Source organism: Chiloscyllium plagiosum, unplaced genomic scaffold (genome assembly GCF_037043375.1).
Source record: "Chiloscyllium plagiosum isolate Xiang-an unplaced genomic scaffold, Cpla_swu_hap1 HiC_scaffold_32, whole genome shotgun sequence".
NCBI lineage: Eukaryota > Metazoa > Chordata > Chondrichthyes > Orectolobiformes > Hemiscylliidae > Chiloscyllium > Chiloscyllium plagiosum.
In genome coordinates this window covers 21,663,681-21,669,828 of record NW_028270170.1, presented here as the reverse complement: position 1 = coordinate 21,669,828, position 6,148 = coordinate 21,663,681, and the positions used below count along the sequence as shown (strand labels likewise).

General features: G+C 42.7%; 1 pseudogene; it reads left to right on the top strand.

Moving 5' to 3' along the window:
• Positions 1 to 1,676: 1,676 nt before the first annotated feature.
• LOC148141780 (galactoside alpha-(1,2)-fucosyltransferase 2-like) lies at positions 1,677 to 2,269 on the top strand (annotated as a pseudogene).
• The last annotated feature ends 3,879 nt before the right edge of the window (positions 2,270 to 6,148 follow it).

Sequence of the window (6,148 nt, the reverse complement as noted above, 5' to 3'; positions counted from 1 at the left end):
AGATCTCTTACAAATAAATGAATGTTTTTGTTCCCCATGAACAAATCATCACAGAAATTCTCATCAATTAACCACAACCAGTAAATCTCCTGTATTTCCAATTGATTCATTTATTGGGAAAACTCATTGAGAGCAATGCAGGCCTCAAAGCTGAAGCAGAGTTAGAGAGAGGGGAAGGGAGCGAAATCAAATGGAGTTATAGATTCCTCTACAGGGTGGAAACAGGCCCTTTGGCCCAACAAGTCCACACCTACCCTCTGAAGAGTAACTCACCTAGACCCATTTCCTCTGACTAATGCACCTAACACATGGCCAATTCACCTGACCTGCACATCTTTGGACTGTGGGAGGAAACCCACGCAGACACAGGGAAAATGTGCAAACACCACACAGTCAGCTGAGGCTGGAATCAAACCTGGGTCCCTGGCGCTGTGAGGCAGCAGTGCTAACCACTGAGCCACTGTGCTGCCCTTATAGTGTCAAAGAGTTTTAGAGCACAGAAACAGACCCTTCAATCCAACTCATCCAAGACGACCAAATTCTCCAAACTAAATTCGCTCCACTTACCTGCATTTGGCCCACATCCCTCTAAACCTTTTTTTTTCATTTACCTGTCTCAATGTCTTTTACATGTTGTAATTGTACCTGCATATACCACTTTCTCTGCCAGTTCATTCCACATACAAACCACACTCTGTGTGAAGAAATTGCCTCTCATGTCCATTTTAAATCTATCTCCTCTCACCTTAAAAATACGCCCTCTTGTTTTGAGCCTCTTCTGCCCCCCTCCCACCATAGGGAAAATACCTTTGCTATTCACCATATCCATGCCTTTCATGATCTTACAAACCTTTATAAGGTCACCCCTTAACCTCCTTCTCTCCAGTGAAAAATGTCCTGACTTATCCAGCCTCTCTTTATAACTCAAACCCTCCAGTCCTGCAAAATCTTGATAAATCTTTTCTGAACCCGCTACATTTTAATAAAATGCTTCCTGGAAGATGCTGAATGCATTTTATGGATAATTATACTAATTACAAATTCATTACTACTGATTATAATTTGACTTTTAATTTTATTTCAGAAACAGAAATTGCTGGAGAAACTCCAAAAGTATGGCAGCATCTCTGGAGAGAAAACAGAGTTCATGGTTTGAGTCTAGTGGTCCTTGTTCATTTCTAGACCAGGAGGAGAGCTGGGTTCAAACCCAAACTGCTCAAGACGTATTCAATAGCATCGCCTGAACAGATTGATTAGAAAATAAATGCAAAGTGTCTCTGATCCCATTGGGAGTCAGCTGCTTTGGAGGATTCTGTGGGAGTATCCCTACCTCTGAGTCAAAAGGCCAGGGCTCAAATCCCATCTGCTCCAGAAGCATATTCTAGCATTTCTGAATAAGTTGATTAGGAAATATACTTGCAGGCTTGTTGATAAGTTCCAACAAGAAACTGTCGTATTGAATTGATGTTGCAGTACAGCAACACCTGGTGATCATTGTGTAAATATACTCTAATAGCTACCGTAGGCAACGAAACACCTGACCAGTTTCAATTAAAAATACCAGAATGTTGCAAACTATTAGGGATTAACCATTCAGTAAAAATTAAACTTTGCTCATTTGTAGTGAACCAAACTGTTATTGTTTTACGATGAGGGGTTGCAGGTTTAAAATAAAGATGAGGAAGAATTGCTTCTCTCAAAGGATTGTGAATCTGTGGAATTTCCTACCCCAAAATGAGGTGGATGCTGGGACATTCTGGGCATTGGCAAAACTGAATGGTCATCAAGCACACATTTTACTTTGTATGGCCAATTATCTATCCCCATGTTCAAAATTACCTTTCTAACCCTCCATGATAGTGTGAGAAAAGAATGTATTGGAAGATTTATAATTTCCATGATTTCCATGAAGGATGATCAGTGCTGTAACAGATTATGTCAGGCTCCAAAGATACACTTGTTCCTGGACATTCTGTCACCATATCCGTTCAGAAATTCTTTGTGAATTTACTTTGCATGACTTTATTGTACAACAGACTAAAGTATTCCTTAGGAGCATTAGAAGTGAGCAAAAGAATGTGACGTATTTTGGCTTTCATGTTTGAAGGGGAGATTATGTAAACGTCATGCCAAATACTTGGAAACAAGTTGTACCTGATAAGAAATGACCTACTTCAGAAATAAATACAAAAGTCTGGTTTTCGCAGTGACAAGTAATGGAAAGGACTAGTGTTAGCAAAACATTAATAATTCAAAATTCTCTTCATGAAACTAACCCTGGAAGCAATGTAGTGAACCTCCTCCAGACTGCCTACAGTGTAACTATATCCCTCCTCAAGCAAAGGGACCAAACTTTATGCAATACTTGAGGTGCAGTCTCACTAATACCCTGTACAGTTACAACAACACCACCCCACTTCTTTACTCTATTCCTTGAGCAATGAATGCCAAAATTCTATTTGCCTTCCTTAAACTAGACACTTATACAGCATGAGAAGAGAATGATGATTGGTTTGACTATGCTTGACATGAGGTGCAGCAGAAACTATTGTTGTGGTTCTGTTCGCCGAGCTGGAAGTTTTTGTTGCAAACGTTTCGTCCCCTGGATAGGCAACATCATCAGTGCTTGGGAGCCTCCTGCGAAGCGCTTCTTTGATGTTTCCTCCGGTGTTTATAGTGGTCTGTCCCTGCCGCTTCTGGTTGTCAGTTTCAGCTGTCCGCTGTAGTGGTTGGTATATTGGGTCCAGGTCGATGTGTTTGTTGATGGAGTTTGTGGATGAATGTCATGCCTCTAGGAATTCCCTGGCTGTTCTCTGTCTGGCTTGCCCTATGATAGTAGTGTTGTCCCACGTCCGTAATCATTAAAAACACGGAAATAGAAAAAACACAACGGATCATCAACGCCACACTCACAGGAATCCGATTCACGAGAGAAGAAGAAAAGGATAGCCAACTCCCATTCCTAGACGTGATGGTACAGAGAACACCAAACGGAGAATTCACCACAAGGGTATACAGGAAAGCCATACACCAAGTCCTAAACTATGAAAGTAACCACCCCAACACACACAAACGAAGCTGCATCAGGACACTATTCAAAAGGGCCACAACACACTGCAGTACACCAGAACTGCAAAAAGAAGAAGAGGAACACCTATACAAGGTATTCGCCAAAAACGGATACCCGCGCAACTTCATCAACAGATGCCTAAGAGAACGAGGACATACCACAACCAAAAGGACTAGCCACACTACCATACATCAGGAGCATCTCGGAACTGACAGCCAGACTACTGCAACCCCTAGGACTCATAACGGCACACAAACCAATAGCCACGCTCAGACAACAACTCACAGAACGAAGGACCCGAGACCCAACATGAGCAAGACGAATATAGTGTACAAAATACCATGCAAGGACTGCACTAATCACTATATAGGACAAACAGGAAGACAGCTAACAATCCGCATACATGAACATCAACTAGCCACGAAACGACACGACCAGCTATCCTTAGTAGCCACACACACAGACAACAAGCAACATGAATTCGACTGGGACAACACTACTATCATAGGGCAAGCCAGACAGAGAACAGCCAGGGAATTCCTAGAGGCATGGCATTCATCCACAAACTCCATCAACAAACACATCGACCTGGACCCAATATACCAACCACTACAGCGGACAGCTGAAACTGACAACCGGAAGCGGCAGGGACAGACCAATATAAACACCGGAGGAAACATCAAAGAAGCGCTTCGCAGGAGGCTCCCAAGCACTGATGATGTCGCCTAGCCAGGGGACGAAACGTTTGCAACAAAAACTTCCAGCTCGGCGAACAGAACCACAACAACGAGCACCCGAGCTACAAATCTTCACACAAACTTAGAAACTATTGATTGTCTTAGTTTCCACATTGAACTCAAACCATGTCAGATCAACTCTGATTGGTCAGGATATTACAGTGGGGTTGAAACAGCTATGAGCAGTTCCCATTGACCCATAAATCATAGAATAACGTGCAGAAATATATTCCATTTGCCGCTCAAGAAGATGGACCTAGCTGTGAATAATATCAGAGCTTCTGGCATGCACAAATTAGTCACATTGCAAACTCAACTGCTCTCAAATTGATTTCCAGCATAATTCCTAACACTGTCAGGATTATTTCACAAATGTTTTCCATTCCCGATTGGACATTTTGACCCAGATATTTCCAGCCAGACAAGTATTGGAAAAATATGTTGTGATCCTGCTGAATACCAGATACAGCAGACCCCATGAGAATTGTCTGGAAAATTCTCCTGCGTCTGGAAGACTCAACAAAACACTTAACATTGGAGAATTTGGAGGAGTCTGCTTCCATTAAGTTAATAGTAAACCACAACAAGTTGAGAAATTAAATGATTGCACAAAATCCCCAGCTCTTAGACTGACCTCCATCCAAGGTACCACAAACCATCCACACCCCCCTCACCCACCACCCCCACACACACACTTCATCTCCCCAGCCTTCTTACAACACCACAACCCCTGACAAACAACCTCCCCAAATGCCAGCCAGATGCTTCCCAATTCAACACAATTCCAACCCCATCCTGAGACCTGAGTGCACCACTTCACTGACCCTGACACCACCACGCTGCTGCCCACACACACACACTCTGTATCCACCAGCCATATCACATAATACATGTTCCCCAGCCCGCAAACTCCACAGATGCCCAGCATCTCCAACATCCCATCAATCCCACATCTCCGCTGACCCCAACATTTTTGTTACATCACTGGGATTATCAATTCTCCCCACTCCAAAGCCAACAGTCCCAATATCTCCACATCCCCAAACCTACTGTAAGCTCTACCTCACCCATATTCACTCAGCACCCTATCCACTTGGCATCTTTCACCCTACCCATCTGGCAACTTAATTCTCTGGCATCCTACCTACCTGGTACATTAACACCCTACTTACCTGGCATCTCAATCCCTTAACCAACTGTCAACCCAACTCAGCATTTGCCTTCCATATCTATCCTATCACAAAAGTTGTCAAAGTGTCTGGCTGTGTTTGACGAATGGAACACTGACAGCTGCAAAAGGGCTGATGGCTTGACCTTCCCTGACTATCCAGCATTACTGGGGATCTGTGTGATTTCAACTAGTCTCCACATTTCTAAAGAAGCCAGGATCTGAACTTGAGACTAGAAATGAGGGCTTCAGTGTGAACATTAAACAAAAGAACAGACGGACAATCTGACTATGATTGGGCTGGTGAGCACGGTTAGTAAGTTGGCTGCTGCAGATGGGCGTTTGATACATTCTGCCACACATTGGGATGTATTGCCTATATTCCTAGCATCACAACAGCAATAATATACATAGACCACATTACTCATCTGGTAGGTAGAATGTTTTTACTTCATGCTCAAACAATGGAAGACTGCAAGGAAGCGAGTGGAACATACTAGAACACTTGGGAAGTTATAAGCAAAACATTCAACCTCCAATTTTTTTCACTTCTTCATTAACTAAAATCACTTCCTCCCCCAAACAGCCACAACCCCTGTTCAAGTGTAGAATTCTGCAAAAATACAGATGAGTTACCAATACAAGAGATAGCAACATCTTCCATTATTATTGCATGAATGCCCTTGCTACGAGGCAGCACTTGATCACTGCCATGGATTAGAGTATTGGAATGAGTGAAGCATGTCTCTGCTTGATATTTCAGCTTGTCCCCAAAAAAGCATTGGTTGAGTCCAGAACCTGGGTAACTTGAGCTGTGTTTCTTCCTGTCCAATTGAAGATAGTGCCATTAACCAGCCATGATCAAACAATCTCTGAGCTACTTACAACAATGCACCAGGATAGCTTGGAAACAATCACACAGAAAATGAATGGGTAATCAAATTCACTTCATCTGAGAAACAAACACCTAATATTTACTGTAACTCTGTCATAATCAATCCATTTACCCCCTCAAACAGATCATCTTCATTTTAAATAATTGCAGGGAAATCATCATTAGTTGTTCATAAGAAGTTGATAAGATATAGGAAAATGACAAGGCCTTTGCCCCCCCCCCCCCCCCCCATCTGATTTATCACTTAATACAGTTATGACTGAACAGCTACCTCAATT